Here is an 18,979-nt window from a genome sequence, read left to right on the forward strand (position 1 = left end):
TGGTGGTCCTCAAAGGTCTCTAAGCTGACAAGTAAGTCTGTTAACAGAATAACTAGGCGATCCCCCCAGTTCTTTCTCATTCTCTGTATGTTTCACTCTGCTTTTCTCATGGTCCTTGGACTACTTTTGGCTATGGTCATGTCACTGATCCCAATGGTCCCAATGTCATTTAATTCTTAAGGTGATGGAAGGGTCCTTCAATCTTTGCAGAAGGAGGAGGAAAGCCCCCGTTTGAACCACCTAAGCCACGCTGCTACTTGGCTTATCCTTCCCTCTATCCTCAGAGCAGTTTTCTTTAGCTAGTTCCTTCTGGATTTACTTTCCCCTCTTAACCCCTGTAAGCTCTACCTACCAAGTGAGAAAAAACAAAACAAAACAAAGTTCAAAACAAGTTCCTAGGAACTGGTGATTGTAAGATACTATTGGGTCTCCCCTAAAGAATTTGTTTTCCCTCTCTAGGATGCATGTCACATCCCCCAGCAATTCCCTGACCCACACCACACAAAAACACACATACATCTATGTATGTTTGTATTCCGCTTCAACTCCGTGTATTTTAGTTGACATGTCTGTACAAGAGTGAGTTCTTTTCAGGATCAGCCAGCATCATCCTTATTCTATGAATGATCCTGTAGAAGAAATGTTTAAATACACAAGCAACCACATCCCAGCAGCCAGATATAATGAATATGAAGCTGCAGCAATGACATGTCATAATAGGAAGTGTCTGTTCTTTGATGCCAGCCTGATCTTCAGTCAGATCTCAGCCTGGTCACTTTTACTAACTGTGAGGTTTTAGGCAATTATTTATCTTCTGAACTTCAGTTTTCAATTCTATAACCTTTGGAGAGTCGGAAAAATTAAAAAATTGCATATGGGCATTGGTTGTAGCTAGAAGGTGCTAAACAAATGAAAGCTGTTATTACTGTATTGGTGTTGGAAGCTTCAGATGCCGCAGGTCTGGGAAGAGGGCACAGAGGTCCAGACTGCCCCACATCATGCCACACTATGATGTGTAAGCAGCATAGGATCTTATGATACTACAGCCAAGTCTCATATAGTATGGATGAGAACACTAAAAAGTCAGAGAGAGGAAATGACTCGATCAGGGTCACTGAGTACATTAGTGCCAAAGCCAGGCCAAGATTCCAGGTGGGTGTGGAGAGGTTCGGTCCAAAACTCCTTTCTGAAGGAGGCTCTGCTGTGACCTGCGCCCTTTCATTCGGAAGTGACAATCGTCCTCTTTTGCACCTGGGGATGTCCCTCCCCACACCGTGGAAGGGCAAGGGGAAGAGCAGCAGGTAGGGTGCGTTCTTGCTGAAGCCCTGGCCCTTACAGCCATCTCCGTCGCCATGGCAACCCTGGCTTGCTTGGGAGGACCTGCTCCTCCGGCTCCCCCTCCCATTCACGCAGCGGACGTGACACGTGCGGCAGGGTCACGTGTTGTTGTTGGGCCGGGAAAGCTGCTTCCGGGTCAATGCAGGACACCGGGCTCCGGCGGCCAGAGTGGGGGACGAGGTGAAGCGGAGCCGGGCCCGGGCCCGCCGGGAGCAAGCCGGAGGCTGAGCGGCGGCGGTGACGGCGGTGGCCGGGAGGGGGGAGGAGAGGCGCAGCCCGAGGAGCCGCCGCAGCAGCTCCCCCGCCTCCCGGGCTGAGGGGTGAGTGAGCCCGGCCCGCCGGCTCCGCCGGGCTGTCGGGGCCGGGGCGCTCCCCTCCGGAGCCGGGGCGCGGAGGGCCGCTCCTGGGGCGCAGTGCGGGGAGACTCGCGGGGCACTCGGGTCGGAATGGCGTTGCCGGAGCAGCTGCCGGTGGGAGGCCTCCCGGGGCTCGGCGGACCGCGGGGCCTGCTGGGCTGGGGCGGAGCGGGAGGCCTGGGCGGGGGCGGAGGCCGGTCCCGGGTGGGAGGGGGCGTGTGCGGAGCCCCTCGGGGCCCAGGGAGGATCCAGCTGCTCGCGGTGCCCGCAGGCCTGGGCACCGGGGAGATGCCCGCACTGGTGGGAGACGGAGACGTGCCTGGGACTGCTGGGGAAACAGGAAACTTGTCTCTGAACTACTGAATTAAAAAATAGAGGCCGTGTCCCGAGGGAGGTCTGGGGGGAAAGGGCGGCCATTCATAGGCTCCTGCGCCCCGGGCCTGACCCTAGCAGGGGCGGATGAAAGGATGTGGTAGTTTAACCAGGCTTTGGGAGAGTCTATTTGCCTCAGCTTGGGACGTGCCGAGATAGAGGGGGTGGAATAAAGTGGGGGCTGACAGGAGGGTACCTTGCCTGGGATCTTGCAGACAGTAAGGGTGTTGGTGCTTCTTGGTTGAGGATGGGGAGTACAGAGTTCTAAGTCCTCTACTAAGAAGACATTCGACGCTGTCTTTTCTTGGGATACAGTGATGGCAGAAGTTGTGGTTGAAAGTTGGTTGGAAGAGTTGAACTGTTTACAGTCAGTGCAGAAGGAGGAGCTTTACTCTGAAGGTTGCTAAGCTACAGGGAGCTTGTAGGCACCGCCTAGGGATGTTTGGGGAAGCTGGCAATGCATTCAGGGCAAAGTACAGACTTAGCAGGGGCTGCCATGGAGCTCTAAATTGGTTTCCACGGATTCATCTTGAGCCAAGAGAGTTTGAATAGGTGCCGAAGACTACGGAAAACACTCTGCCTTTGGGTCCTGAAACATTAGACTGGGTATCTGGGGTGGTATCTTCCAAATTTAATTTGTTTCCTTAAAAAAAAAAAAAAAAAAATCTACCTCATAGTACACTTTATATCATGATCTAGTAATACCTACACACATGATTTAAAAGTAATTCAACATTTACCCTTATTGCATGTACATTCTGGCATTTTCTATCCCATTCTCTTAAAAACATAACTGGTTACTGAAATTCACTAAATTGATGTATGAGTCTCAGCTTGCAGATTGAAAAGTGCTGTTTCTAATGCACATTTCTTTGATTAGTCAGTATCCACATCTTCTAGAGAACATGTGTTTTAGGGGACAGGGGTAGGGCAAGCCAGGTGTAAATGATTCCTTCAGTTGGTTAAATGTGTATAACATATGACATATTTGATCCCTGTTTCCTGAAGTACCATAATCATAATCTTTGACACATCAATGTGGACCAATCTTTTGACAAAATTGTGTGCTTGTGTCTCTCAATTTTCTCTGTCCTTTGCTGCATCTGAGAATACGAGAGGCCTAGTGCTTTATCTCTACATCATAGTTAAGGAAATTTTATTTCACTTCTAGCCTTATAAAGATACACTGTTTTGCTTTTATAAAAACATCTTGAACTTTTCTTACTCCAGTAATTGTTACATGGTATATGTTTTGCTACATGTATGAATGTATAAAATTTATGACTTTGGTATTTATCATAAACTTAAGTATAACTTGGAATCATTTAGCTACAAAACTGATTTTTTGTTTATAAAGTAGGTGAGACCCTTATAAAAACAGTATTGATTCATAGTAAACATTAGTGAGTGTTGGGGAACAAAGTTAGAGACTTTTTCCTTTGGAGAGTTGTCACGCAGCCTCTTCTGCAGAATGTCAAATGATATTACCAAATTTTAATAGGTAAATGTATAGGATATGTATTTGACTCATTTAATAATGTTACTTTTAGTTGAGGATGAGTTCATATGATTCGGAATGTGGAATTCAAAGGCACAGTCATCAGGAAAGAATTGCTTATATTAAATTTTATCAGTGGGGACACATTCTTAACTTGATACCTTATGAAAGCATTTCATTGTCTTCAAACTTTGTGTGTGATAAAATGTATCTTTCTTTTAACTGTTGACTATGTCTTGGTTGCTGATGACAGGCTTTATATTGACATGTATCAAACACTTCAAAAAATTATCCCTTTTAATCAGGTAAATATTTGTTTTAAAATACTTAGCTTTCAAAGAATGTTTAAAGAAAATTGTCTTTTGTGGTAGGTGTTTGGAACATTAAGGAAGAGCTCATTAATTTCATTTTCTGGGAATCGTGTACCTGTCAATAAACAGTGTGGAGAACTTAATTCTGAGTGATTGTGTGTTTCTGTTCTGTTTTGTTTTTAGTTTTCATTCCTCCTCTTGACTCTCAGACATAAAGCAGGCTCTGTTCCCCTTGTAATTTTTCCTTCCAAACTGTTGTGGATTTGGAAATCAGACACATTTTTATTAGAATTTTGTATAAAATGAGATTGTGTTACTTTGATGTCTTATATATACACAAAACACTTACTTCTTAATGTTTAAACTGCATGACACATATTTTGGCTATTTGGGCTTAATTATTCATTTCTAAGTCCTGGGCTTTGTTTTAAATAAATGAGCTCTTTATATATTTTGAGCCTATTCTGCAAGTAAGAAAAAGTTCTGAAAAATTATGTGAAATTCATAGTGATACAATTTGAATTTAATAGGTGAAGAAATCATTTTAGCTGTGATTGTTGCCTTTGTCCTACATGCAGTTGGTCATTAAGATTTACCATTCCTCCCTTTTTTAACCTACCCTCTTCTGATTTATGTTTCTTGGGAATCAGGACAGTAATAGCCCAACAATTTCCATTGTCTGTTATTCTAATGCTACTTGATCCCACGGAGCTTCGTGAGAGTATTCTTCCAGGTAATATTGCTGTGATTATTTTATTTCTCTCCTCAAAAGCCATTAGTGCTTTCCAGTTCCAGCAATACATAAAGCTCATACTGTTTAGGTTGAGGGCCTTCTCCAACCTTTCTCAATTTTTTTTTTTTTTTTGACATCATTCCATTTCCCAAAGCAAATCCTCTTCCTCCCAAGGTCTCTAGTCATTGTACTTTTCTTGATATATAACAAAATGTGTTCCCTTTGTGAAATCCTGTTCTTCCTCATTTCATTCAGATGACCCCCTTCTGTGGTCTTTCTTGGTTATATTGTTTGTGTGCCTCATTTTTACCTCTTTTAGATCATAAACATCTAGAGGTCACAGGGTTCAAAGATCCTTGATATTCTAGGACATCCAGCATAGGGTCTATTGGAGCATAGGTCAAAGACCTAGTGAATCAGAATCTAGTAGACATATTAAAAATGCATGTCCCTGAGTTTCACCCTGGACTTGTAAAACCTTAATCTCTGCTGGAGCCTAGCTCTGCATTTTAGCGAGCTTCTGGTGACTTTTCTGTTTGATAAAATTTTAAAATCACTGATTAGCATGATGCCTTAAATGACAGTAGGTACACACACTTGATTTTTTGAGCAAATGATGTTAAGGAATTGAGCAATATCATAGTTCAGGTTGGTTTAATTTTGAGGCTTTGAAATTAGCTTGGACTTGAATCCTGGCTATCACTCACTACCCAAGTGACCGTACCCTTGCTGTGCTTCAATTTTCAGATCTGTAAAACAGGATTAATAGTACCTCTCGTAAGAATGTTAGGATTAAATGAGATGGTACATGCAAAGCAACACAGCACGTAACACACAGTACACTCTCAATAGATTTTTATCTGCAGTTGATGATGACCACTAGTATCAGTGTCATGGTAATGAAATATGGTTACAAGAATAGGTTCCAGGTCAGTCATTGTGAATTAGCAGATTACTTATATGGTTTCAAGAAGTCAGGCTCACAGTGTTTCCTATTTTAGGTTAATAGATCATGGACCTATTAGGGTTTAAAGTCATAAAGGTGTCTTGCCTCCTTCCTTTCTTTTTTTCTTTTTTCTTTTTTTTTTTTTGGGGGGGGGTGCACTGGGATTTGAACCCAGAAGCACTTTACCACTGTGCTACATCCCCAGTGATTTTTTTATTTTTTTATTTTGAGACAGTGTCTGGGTAAGTTGTTAGGGCTTCACTAAGTTGCTGAGGCTTGCTTCAAACTTGTGATTTTCCTGCGTCAGCCTTCCATGTCGCTGGGATTGCAGGCTTGTGCCCTTGCACCTGGCTAGATGTTTGTTCGTTTTGAGAAGGACTGGTATTAAATCAGAAAGTAGTTTTCCCTTCGTTTCTCCATTGCCCAAAAAATAAAACACAAACTTCCAGAGGACCTAGGCCCTTACCATCTGACCCTACCCTCCAGCAACACTCCACATCATTTACACTCTGTTTCTGTCTTCATCTCGCATTTCTTCCACTTAAATGTACCTGTATGTGTGCCTTCCTCCACTTTTTCATCCAGCAGATTTCCACTGCTGTCCTAAGTCTGTTTTCCATGTGACTGACCTCCTTAGTGAAGATAGTCAGTCAGTGTTCTCAAGATGCTCTGTCCACACTTAAATGCATTACCTTTGTGTATATTTGTCGTCTCAGGAATAGGATTCAGTCTTGGCATATGTTACATTCCTAGTATGTTGTCAATAATTAGTCTACCTGTACTAGAGGGAGAGGATCTTGGCTGTTTGCCTCCTATCAGCTCCCCTGTTTGGATGTCCCCACTCTCAGCTTTTACAATAGCAATTACAATTTATTGGCCAGCCACATTTATATGCCAGACACTAGATGCTTTCATTTTAAAAACTTCATTGAATTTTCACATTAACCCTATGAAATAGCTATTACAAACCAGGGAACAGGCATAGAGAGTTAAGTAACTTGAAGAAATTGCACAGCAGCCACTTGAACCTGGACTTAACCAAAGCCCATGTTCTTTTAACCACAGTGCTATTCTTAAAAAGGCTAGACAGGTGACACATTTCCGAAATCAGGATCTCGTGGCTGTATGAAACTTTGATTGTTAATTTATTAATCATTCTTAGGAATGTGATCTGTAAGTACTCTTACAAAAAGGATTGTTTAAAAATTTTCTCTGGATAATGCTTTTCCAGTGACTTTCCAAAATTTTTCTTTCTCCCCAATCTGCCATACTTTTCCTTGGTGTACTTGATTTTCATTTCATTATCGGATAACATTACTTCATGTCTATTCAAAATAAAATTCACCTTTTCATTCATCCACAAACCTGTCCAGTGTACATTGAACTGGAGTGATGGATGCCTGCTTTTGTGGAGCTCGAGTTCTGGTGGAGAGCCACCTTAAACACCAAATGAATGAATCATGATACAAACTGTGAAGAAAGAATGAAGTGGTAATGAGTGATAGATGGTGGCGGTGGTGCCATTTTTGATGGGATGATCAGGCAGCCTTTTGGAGAAGGTGACATTTCGGTTTAAATTTGAGAATCATGCTGAGTTGAAGGAACTCTGCCAAGAGCAAGGAAGGGGAAATTAGCTTGGCAAGTTTGAGAAGTAGAAAGCCAGGGAGCCCGAAGCCTTGTGTGCTGGGAAAAGAGTAGAAGCAGATGAGATTAGAGAGATCAGATAACATGAAGTCTTGAAGACAGTGCTAGAGCTGGGATTTTATTCTAAATGAGAAAGGAAGCCATTGAAGAATTTGAAGGACGTGATTTGGCTTAAATTTTGAAAAGATCACTTGGCTTCTTTATGGAGAATGAATTATACACATTAGGAGAGACCAAGGAGGGGGCTGTTGCAGCAGTCCTGGCTTGGACTAGAGCAAAGTAAAAGATGGAAAGAACTGGGAGGAATTGGGATGTTTTGGACGTGTGATGGGTCTGCCTAGTAATTACATGGGAGTGTAAGAGGAAGAGAAAATTCAGACATAACTTCAAAGATGGGAATGAGTATAGGAGGAGCAGATTTGGAGAGGGACTAAGAGTTCTGTTTTGCCCCGTGTGCCTCTCCTGATCATACACCTCCGTCCTGAAAGAATACCACTGTTCTCAGTTTGTGTTTTTTTATACTCTGACTTTTCTTTATTTTTTTTAACTAAATAGCTGACCTTAAATTAATGTTAATGATTTAAAAGATAGAAATTAATCAGTTAATTTTAAATTTAAATTTTAAACTCTCAGTATAACTGGAATTGTGTATATTCTTGTGATTATTTCACCCATTCAGCATTGCTTTTTAAATCATTTATGTTGATGAGAAAACAGGCTTAATGAACTATTAATTATTAGTTTTATGAATATTTTGTAATATATGCGATCACTGTTTCTTAGATGTAAGAACTTTTTAACCTCAAGATTTTTGCAATTTCAGACAATGCTGTTAACAACTTTCTTGTCCTTGTCTCCTGGTGCACATTTTCAAGTTCCTAGAGGTCATTTTGACAAGTGGAGTTGGTGTATGAGAGTGCATGTGCATCTTCAACTTTAGACAGTGTTGTTTTCCAAAATGTCTACAAATTTATATTCTTTAGTATTGTGAGTGTTCCTGTTCTTCCACGTTGTAACACTTGGTATTGTCAGAGTTGTTAAAGTTTTGGAAACTTACATAAAATGATACATGATTGCAATTTAAATTTTTATCTCTATGAATTTTACTAAGATTGGGAATCTTTTATATATATTAGCCATTTCAGTGTTATCTTCTACTAAATATATTACTTATATTTACTGTCTATTTTTCTTTGAGTTTTTACCTTCTGAAATTATTTTTAAGAGTTCTTCATACTGGTTAGGTATTCTTGCTGCAAGTGTCCCCCCGCTTGATTCTGTTTTATCTCTTGCCTTTTATGTCTTGATCATCAAAAGTTTTTCATTTTACTGACAAACTCCCTTTATAGATTTTAAAAATATCTTGATTAGGGGCTGGGGAGATAGCTCAGTCGGTAGAGTGCTTGCCTTGCAAGCACAAGGCCCTGGGTTCAATCCCCAGCACCACAAAAAAAAAAAAAAAATCTTGATTATGAAAAATTTGATTATAATCATAGTATTGTTATTTAGTTCATAGATAAATGTTTGAAATGATGAATTTTAGAAAATAATTGCAATTCCTATGTTGAAGGCAGATCTAAATTATTAAACCTTTATTATTGTAACTCATATAAGGATCATATTTTCTCATGGGCATTATCAATAACTTAAGGTATAAGTTGTGTAAAGGCAAGTACCTTTCAAAAGGTTACTCCCCTCATTCATTTAGCAACATTTCTTCTCATGAACATTGGTATAGGACTGAAAGAAAAAGATAAGTGAAGATTATATACTTCATAAATCAAGTCTTCCACTAAATTCACTTATTGAGACTTGGTGACTTTATTCTTCAGTCATGTCTTAAAATCCTCAAGTGAATTTTTTGTTTAATTTGGTAAGATTAGAACTGGAAATTTTCATGGAAATTAAATTAAATAAATAAAATAATAAAATAAATTAAGTAAATAAATACAATAAACTGGAAATTTTAATGTTTAATTTTAAATGTTTAACTTTAATTTAATTTTAAATGTTTAATTTTGGTAAGATTAGAACTAGAAATTTTGAACTTGACCAAATACTTTTTTTATATACCATCTACTTTATTTTCCATAAATATTTTTATAGTAAAATAACAAAATTTACCATTTTAACTATTTTAAGTGTTTAGTCCAGTGGCATTAAGCATGTACACATTGTTATACAACCATCACCACCATCCCAAAACTTCTTCATTTTTCCAGACTGAAACTCAGTATTCATTAATACCCATTCCCCGCTTACTCCTGTTCTTGGCAATCAACCATGGTACTTTCTGTCCCCATGAATTGGACTACTTTGTTTTAATCTCATGTGAGTGCAGTTATACAGTATTTGTCCTTTTGTGTCTAGCTTATTTCATTTAGTATAATGTCTTCAAGGTTCAAATATGTTATAACCTATGTCAGAATTTCCTCGTTTTTAAAGTTGAATTATATTCCATTGTATGTATGTATGTTTGACATTTTGCTTAGCCCTTTACCCACTGACAGACACTTGGACTTTTTCCACCTTTTAGCCATTGTGAATAATGCTTCTATGAACATTGGGGTACAAATATCTGTTCTGCTTGCTTTTGATTCTTTTGGGTATATTCCCAGAAGTAGAATTGCTGAATTACATAGCAATTCTGTTTGATTTCATAGTTTATTAATAAACCTAGCTTCATATTTTATAAAATGTATTTGATATGAACAATAGAAGTGACTAGAAAACCTATCATTAGGACATTTACTAGTTTCCAATTATGTGCTAGTTCCAGTCTAGCATAGATACAAAGAAGTGTTAGGAGTCATTCAAATACCCTTCCTGTGGATGAGGAAATGGAGACTCGAAGAACTTCAGTAACTTACCCACAGTCACACAGAGTAGTAGAGTTAGTCAAGATTTACTTCCAGGCAGTTTAGATCCAGAATCAGCATTTAACTACTGTTGGGCATTGTGCCATTAGCCCTAAATGTGGAAGGGACTAGTAACTTCTTTTTTTTTTTTTTTTTTTTTTTAATGTGAAAAATTTCACAGCCTGTCTGCATAACTGATGTTTTAGCATCTGGAATCCCTGGTTATTAGCCAGAGTGGTTTGTAATCACCTCTAGAAAGCTGTTGAGTGATAAACTAGTAGTCTGTTGCTAATGAGACTTGACCTTAATATGTTAGCTTCTGTAGAGCAGAGATAATGAGGTAATCCGTTCTGTAAACAGCTAGATGACCTTAAACTTGTGTGTTCACAGCTAAAAGAAAATGTACGTATAGTTTTCTTCTGATGAAACCTAATCCATTCAAGAAAAAAAAAGTCATTACCTTGTGGAAAGACAAAGAAGTTGAGAATAATTTTTCCTCCTTTTTAAACTAGATCAGGCAGTAGTACTGCTTCTTAGTTTTTTGGTTCAGTTACTTTGATGTGGTTATGAGAAGCATTCTGGCTATAGTGATTTTCATACATTTTAATAAGTTATATTTCTAGAATTTATGGGGGGAGCTGTATACTGTTGGTATGAATTTTTTTTTTCCATTTTAAATAAAGACAGCAGGGCTTAACAGATGAGGGATGCAGAGAGTATGACTAAGCATGCTGGTTGGGCCATAGAAACCTGAGTAAGTGCCCTCAGTTTCCTTTCCAGATAAGTGGTAGTTTGTCTCTTTAAGAGAGTGGTTGTGGAAAATGACTGGGCTTTAAAATGATTGTTAATCTTAGTGTGGAGACACTTGGTTTTCAAACATCAGTTCAAGAGTAAATGTGTCTAATTCTGCTTTGTGTAAGTACAACAACAAAGTCTTGGGATTTTTCTAAGTCAAATTTGGGCCAAATAGAAAGGTAGGGGTAGATGTTAATTTATGAAGGAGTTGAGTGTGGGTTGGGGGAAGCTGTTGAAATAAAGGGTGTTGTGACTGTTAAATCTATTTTGCTGTGATTGTTGTATCTGTGATGTTTTTCTGCTGTATATTTCAGAATGCATAATTTAATAGGGACATGGAATTGGCTTAACACAACAATTTTCGACAATAAAATATCAAGAAATATGTGTTTAGTATAAATAACAGTATTTAACTTTTTTCCTTTCAAATTTCTAATAAAATAATAAAATTCTTGGATTATAACATTTGGATCAGAGTTTCAAGTGCTATGTTTTTGCACAGTAGACTACAAGCTTGGGAGTCTTACTGAATTTGCTAATGTGCAGTCATAGATGAGAAAACTTTGTCTCGTCCAACATTCAGTGTGCCTTAAAATGGCAGTATAGTTCTTTAGAAGACATTGACAACTCTCAGGCTGTATTTCTCACTGATATTGTTACTAATGCAGTGCAACTAAGAATTTTAGATAGGAAATCTACTGTTTGTGGTACTTTTAAGGAGATGTATGGTGCCGTGATAGAAGATGGTGGTAGTTGCAATCAATAGGAATGATCAGGAAGAGACTGAACTCACATTTCATCTGGTAGTTTTGGTTTTTTAAATTATTTTTTAATCTTCTACCAAGAAAATTTGCTGTGCCACCTTATTACACTTGAATGCCATGTAGTATATACAGTTGAGAAAGAGACTTTGAGAAGTAGGGTGGTCCTTAGGCCGCAAAATCATGGTGGCCTGGTGTATTATGATAAAGAATTTTATCAACTAGACTTGTTTTGCACTTGCGGTGCTAAGAGTTAAGAGTTAGTGAACTGGCGAACTATAATTCTACAGAACAGTTCCAAAAGATTGTTAGAATAATTTGTTTTCCTTCCTTCTCACCTGCAGGAGACATCCACTTGGATACGTTATATAATGCTCAAGGGCAGTAACTGAAATAGAATTGCATGTTCTTTATAGTACATAATTCAGCTTATTAATGAAATACTTTACAAACTTCAAAAATGAGTGGATACATATTTATTGACATGAAGGTTTGTCATAAACTTGATAGGAAAAAACAGATTATAAAATTATATATCTAAAAACAACAATCTGTATGAGAGTAAATATATCTACACAGCCTGGAAAGAGTGGTCTGGAAGGGTGTACACCATAAGGTGCTTCCTCATGCTCAGTGACCTTGCTAAATCTGTTACTGATGTCTCCGGGTATAACTGTGGCTCTAAATATGCTTCAGATATGAAAGCTGTTGGTGACACTTATTTACGTCCTTAGCTAACACAAAGGGATACTCCATGGTGGGTGTTACAGGTTTTGCTGTAGTTATGACTTGCATATATCACTTGGAAAATTTTTAAAAACTCATTGGATGTTGTAATTTTTAAAAGCAAATATTTGGAAAACAGTTGATTAGTAGAACTTTATATATTGATTTATTTAATCTTTCCTGGAGGGAAAATACATAACATACACATATACTTTTCTCGAGTTGTTCTGTTTTATTGGGAATACACTTATGCTGAGGATCAGAAATGCTGATTTAGAAAACCAAAATTCTAATTTCCTGTAAATGTGCAAGTATCTGTCAGGGTTTGGATTCAGTGGGGAATCATTCAAAAATAGGTTTCTTTGGATAAGGTTAAAGGAGGAGTCTACAAAGTGAAAGTTAAGTGGGCTAAAACAAAAGAAAAAACAACATTCCTGCCCCCCCACTCCCCCACCAAACCAAACCAAACCAAAGAAAAGAAAAGTTAGTAATACTAAGAGATTCCTTGAAGATATGCAGGTGATAATACTCCTCAGGTTTTGGTTTGTTAATTATTGCTGGTCTCCTTCGACCCCCGCCCCCATCCCAAATTTAGCCTATATATACCTCTTTTGTCCGTTTTTGAAAAATAACTCTTTCTTAAGCCTGGTCTTCCTGTATAAGTGTCCCATCTCTTCCGCTTTCATCTAAGCCTCTCAAAAATGAGTTCAGACTCATTGATTGTCTCCACTTATTTATTTCCTTAACTCCCTATACTATGGTTTCTACCATCTCGACTTACCAAAACAACTACTTCTAAGTTGAGCAAACTCCTAATTGCCCTATCCTTCAGAGATTTTAAAATTCTCATCATTTTGACTTCTCTGTATTCTGCATAAGATGATGAGTAATCTACATCCTTGCACTCCATTCATAGTGATCTATCAAAAATTCTTTTATTTCTTCAGGATAAAAATCTAGCCTGAGTAAGATCAGTCATGATCTGATTGCTGTCTTCTGTACCATCAAATCTCCTGCCTCCAATGGATGAAATTGAAGAATATCATGCTAAGTGAGATAAGCCAGTCTCAAAAAACTAAAGGACGAATGATCTCGCTGATAAGCGGATGAGGACATATAATGGGGGGTGGGAGGGGTTAGTGTTAGGGTTAGGGTTAGGTTTAGGGTTAGGGATAAGGAGGGTGGTAAGAATGGAGGAAGGAAGGACTGTATAGAGGGAAAAGAGGGGTGGGAGGGGTGAGGGAAGGGAAAAAAAATAACAGAATGAATCAAACAACATTACCCTATGTAAATTTATGATTACACAAATGGTATGCCTTGGCTCCATGTACAAAGAGAAACAACATGTATCCCATTTGTTTACCAAAAAAAAAAAAAAAAAAAAAAAAATTTCCTGCCTCCTGCATGCGCCAGCACTACTGTTGATGGCCCATGTTTCAGATCTCTTGAGCCTTAATGTACCATTGTTTCTTGTGCCTGAATATCCATCCCACCCTGTGACTTAATTTTTTACAGTGCCTTAAGGTTGACTTACTTAATTTATCATGTTTCCAAAGTTTAATCATTTCTTATTTTTTAGATATGTATCATCTTGTTTCCTTCTAGATTGTCGATGTCCTGAGGACAGGGTTTGGATTTTATTCATTCTCCCTTTCTTCAGGCTTAGCACAGTGTTTGGCACAGATTCAGCTTCTGGTATATGCTTGTTCAGCTGAAGTAAGCTCTGTGAGATCACATATTTTGTACATAAATGAGTGGGCAAATAAACCTAATTGGGACCAATTGGTATGACATGAAAAGAAATGGCAGAGAAAGCTAAATGTGTTTGTTGACTTCATTTTTATTGAACAATTGGTAAATAATTCCATTCTCAGATTGGAATCAACAGACATCTAAGTAAAGGAAAAAAAAAAAATCACTGTCATGAAATATCATCTGATCCAAGGAACCTAAAGGTGAAATTGTGGGGCCTGTAGACAAAATGTTTAGCCTGGGTTGTTTTCAAATATTACTAGCAAAAGATTGGCAGGCAACTTTTTGAGTGTAGTTTTTTTCTGCCCTGCTCTGATGAATAGATAAGATTGATGTATGTAAATGAAACTGAAAGTAATTTTAAACTACTCGAGAATGTTTTCCTTTTATGAAAACTATGAATACTCTTTGAAGATTTAGCCCCATCCTAAATTAATGCCCTGTTTGAATTATTGTTTCTTTTCCAAATTGTAAATCAGTTCCCAACTGTCTATTCTAGTAGCTTGAAACCTGCAGGAATGGCTTCCTGCTTACCTGAAGCCCCACTCAAAACTCCACAGTAAGAGGTGACCCAAGGCCTGAACCTCCCAAGGCATCTCCACCTCCTGATGTGGTTGTGACTGTAGTCAGAATACTTTGGATAAAATTGGGGAACTTTTATTGACATGTTTAACTTGGTGTGCAAAGGCAAACTGTGCAGCCTTAGGGTATTCTTCCAGCTCTTGTGTTCAGTCCATAGTGGAGCTTTTGCTTTGTCCTCGTTAAAGCCACGATGAAGAATAGCAGAACACACGTCTGGCAGATGTTCTTTACCATTCACCTCAGTGCTCCCTCTTAGTTTCATTCTAGATTGATTCTGAGGCTTGGATGTGTTTTGTTTCTGCTTGCTTTTACTTTCCTGATTCTGTATTACAAAATCATCTCTGTTTGGCCATCCATTTTATTTCTACTTTTCTCCTCCTCAGTTCCTTTAAAAATTATTATAATGTTGTGTGTTCTGCATAATTAATTCCAGTTTGGAATTGTTTGCATAGAAACTTTATACTCATGAGGAAATTATAAAATCCTTCAAATTATTAGGGCATTCCCAGATACATTACATTAAAATATTTTATGTTTTGAAAAGATGAGTTATGAATATGGTGAGTTCCAGTTTTCAAAAGGTATACATTGAAAAGCAAATCTTCCTGCCCTTCTTCCTCATTTCTTTTCTCTGGAGTCAGCTGTTGGTACTACTTTTACTCATTTCTATTTTTTCACTCTGAAGATAGTCTGGATACATAGAAGCCGGTAAATCTATTTTTATAAGATTTAAAATTTATATTTTGGCATTCTGTGGCATAGTATTTATATCTCTTGGAAGTTGAGTGAGGCTGGTAGTATTTATACTTTATGAAATATACTACTTCACATTGTTTCCTTGTGAAATAAATATTGATGTTGCATAAGACCACGAGGTTAGATCTAGTATATCTTCCAGTGTTAGTGGTCAGACATGGCCTATTTTCTGTTTTCAGTTGCATTGTGTCATACTAATTTTGATCTATCCTTTTATTGGGAACATAAAATGTAAATTGATTGATAGCGATTGAGGGTACTTAGGAGGCTGGATGTTCTGTTCTGATATTTATCCACCTGGCAAAAGTGCTCTGAGCACCTTAATCTCCAAATTTGTACTTTATCTTGACTTTTTGCAAGTACTTTATAAGAGGATTTTATAGTCAGGATCTTGTGGCACAAAGGATTTGAGATTTTCACAGGCATATTCCACGTCTCGGAAATAGAACTGAGCAACATCACCCAAGATTCCTGGCTCCTTGGCTTTAAGCACCAATTCAGAACAGTTTTACAAATGCATTAGAACTCTGCCAACTATAGAGCAGAGGTAGACTGATGAAATCTGATTATCCCCCATACCCCCCCAAAAAAAAATCGTTTTAAAAGGCTCTGGTTAAAGATCTTTTTCCACCCAATATTTCCTGATTTTTCAGTCTTACTGGTTTTTAGTCCTCCTTTCCCACCTTACTGTTCCTCCTCAAACTGCCCCAAAAGATACCGAGTAGATTTATGTTACCAATCCATTTTGCAGCCTTAACATTCTAATTCAAAATCCACATATCCAAGAGTGCATCATCTGCATTCCTTGGAAACTAGTACAGTAGATAGAGTATCCTGGGCAAGAACCAGTGAAGGCTCCTGGTGTTGCTTTTCAGTCTTTAGAATAATAATTTTTTAAAAAAAAATCCAGGCTATTTGGAAGTTATTTAGGTATGGGGCTGGATGGTTTTTGTTTTTGTTTTTGTTTTTTTTTTTTCTGCCATGAGGGGAAAATTTTTAAGTTCTCATGCTTGCTTGATTGAATCCAGGGCGTTTAACCATTGAACCACATCCCCAGCTCTTTTTAAAGTATTTTATCTAGAGACAGGATCTTGCTAAGTTGCTTAGGGCCTCGTTAAGTTGCTGAGTCTGGCTTTGAACTCACTATCCTCATGCCTCAGCCTCCCGAGCCGCTTTGTAGTCCCTCAGTTTGTCTGTATTTCAGTTGTGTCTGACTATTGGCCTTGAATTATGTAGTTCAGTGGTTCTGAATTCTACAGATAAAAGATGCTACTTAAACACAGTGATCATTATTTTGACAGGGAGAGTTCACCTTCCCCACACATTTTTTTTTTATTCTTTTGAATTGCCAATTGTATGGAAGATAGCAATGTAACTTCTTTGATGTTTTTGTTAAACATTTGTACCAATTCTGCTGGTATTCAGCTAGAGACAGGCCTTTGATAAGAGCTCTGGTGCTGGTTCCAAGTGGCAGAGGACCTTCTCTATGTTGTCTGCTGTTGGTGGAGATACATTTACTTTTAAAAAGATCCTTTCAGCCTGAAGGTTCCCAAAGCATAAGATGAACAAAACCCAGCTCAAAAGTTGACACCATGAGTATTAGGAAAGAGAACCATCCTATGCAGATACTTACCGTTTTATGTAGATAGAAATAAACTATCAGGCACTAAAATGGTCTCTATCCCTAAGCTTACAAGTGAAAATTTTAAACAGAGGACAATCCTGTATTTTCAAGGTGACTTGTGATATACTCAGTTTTGAAATGTATTCCATAGTCTAACCTTTGGTAAGTTGTAGAGATGAAACTTTGTTCAGTGAATGGATACATGTTCCATGAGCATCCACTGTGTTCTAAATATTGGTGAACTGATTTCACCTAAGTCCTGTAGACATGGTCTTGGTAGTGGTCTAGGAGATAAGCCAGGTTTAATGACTACTTTTATATTAATTCATGCTTTTCTCCAAGTTCTTGTGGCAGACCTGAGAGGGAGGTTTAGACCATCCGTGGGTGAGAAAGATAAAGCAGGAAGGTTCGATAATTCGCATACATGTACCCAACTAGTGAGAGAACATAAATTTCCTATGTCCACGTGCTCTCTAGTTTACCATAACTTCCTCTTAAAATTAATAGCATTTGTATTTAGAGCTTTACAATAGCCCTATAATCCAAGTAATGTATTTATATATTTTAGGGCTCCACATCAACCCTGTAATCTGAGTAGTGTAGATGTTAATATTTTATAGACATTTGAGTCCCAGAGAGAAATACTTGACTTGCTTGATGGCACAAAACTATTAAGTGGTGAAATCTGAGTGGGACTTAAATCTATTCCCCATCCTGAATTCTCTGCTTTTTCCTCTTGGCACCCTGGAGGCAAGTGATTTTAATAACTCAGCAGCATTTATCAAGCCCTTACTATGTATAGTACACTGCGCCTGATGCTATGAATCGATACTGAAAGAAATAGAATTGCACAGTTTCTCTCCACTTTATAATTTAATGGTGGAGTTAAGATAATAACATGAGAAATTCCTAGTGTTCAGTATAATTAAACTATGCAAGTAGAAGTAAACCAGTGCATCCATATTGAAGTAAATATATCTCCACTAATGGGAAACCATTTGAAGCATTATCTGACTGGTATCAAACAGCTCGCTGAGAAACTTTTAAATGTTCCTTCCTCTTGATTTCTTCCAGGAAAAAGCAGCAGTAGTCCTTCTTAGCCTCTCTGTAAGCCTCTCTCATAATCTATAACTATGTTCAGGTCTCTCCTATTTGAGAGAAAAATCGTGACAATTGCCTCTTGATTCCTCTCCTCTGTTTTGTGCCTGCCAAACTTATCATCTCTTATGCCTTCTCCTTTTCTCACTAAAGTCCTCAGAATACTGGCTGTACACTCTACTCTTTGGTTGTTCCTTTTCTTTTTCTTCATGACTTTGCTTCTTCTGTGTGTCCTTTAAATATCATTGATTCCCACGTTCTCTTGTCCTTCCGTTCTTATTCAGAGTACTTCCTATATTCTGATGATGTCCAAATCTCCATCTCTCTCACTCAAATTTAGACTGTTTCCCAGAATATTCCACAAGTGCCTCAAATTGAATATGTATAAAATGGAATCTATAATTCTCCCCCTTTAAAACTGACTACGATCATATTTTCTTGACTAATGGTACTAGTTCAAGGTAGTATGGTCACTTGTCACCTGTACTGGAAACCAGCCTTGACTCCACCTTCTCTCGGCCCCTACAGTTCCTGAAAAGCTTGCTTTCTAAGTCATCTTGACTCTGCCCCATTTCTAATTCTTCCCCTGCTCTGACTTTTCAGGCCCTCATTGTCTTACTCTTATATTCTTGCAGCAAACTCCTAACTTTCTCCCTGCCTTCCCTCATTTTCCTCATGTCCCTCAACTGTATAATTGCCAGGGTGAGTTTTCAACAAAACAGTTGATTGTTGTATTCCCCTCCCAAAAACCTTTTCATTTCTTCCTGCTTACCATAGGATAAAGCTCAGCCTCTTAATGTGGCACGTGAGCTTTACTTTGAGATTCCTG

At 38.3% G+C, this 18,979-nt stretch overlaps 1 protein-coding gene across 1 annotated transcript in view; it reads left to right on the forward strand.

Moving 5' to 3' along the window:
• The first annotated feature begins 1,459 nt into the window (after nt 1–1,459).
• The window catches only part of TBCEL (tubulin folding cofactor E like), an 85,414-nt gene continuing 67,894 nt past the window's right edge, over nt 1,460–18,979 (forward strand). Inside the window, 1 exon segment of the mRNA XM_079104104.1 lies at nt 1,460–1,658. The gene's annotated coding sequence lies outside the window, so the exon portion shown is untranslated.

The sequence above is a fragment of the Sciurus vulgaris genome, assembly GCF_902686455.1.
Source record: "Sciurus vulgaris genome assembly, chromosome: 11".
Taxonomy (NCBI): domain Eukaryota; kingdom Metazoa; phylum Chordata; class Mammalia; order Rodentia; family Sciuridae; genus Sciurus; species Sciurus vulgaris.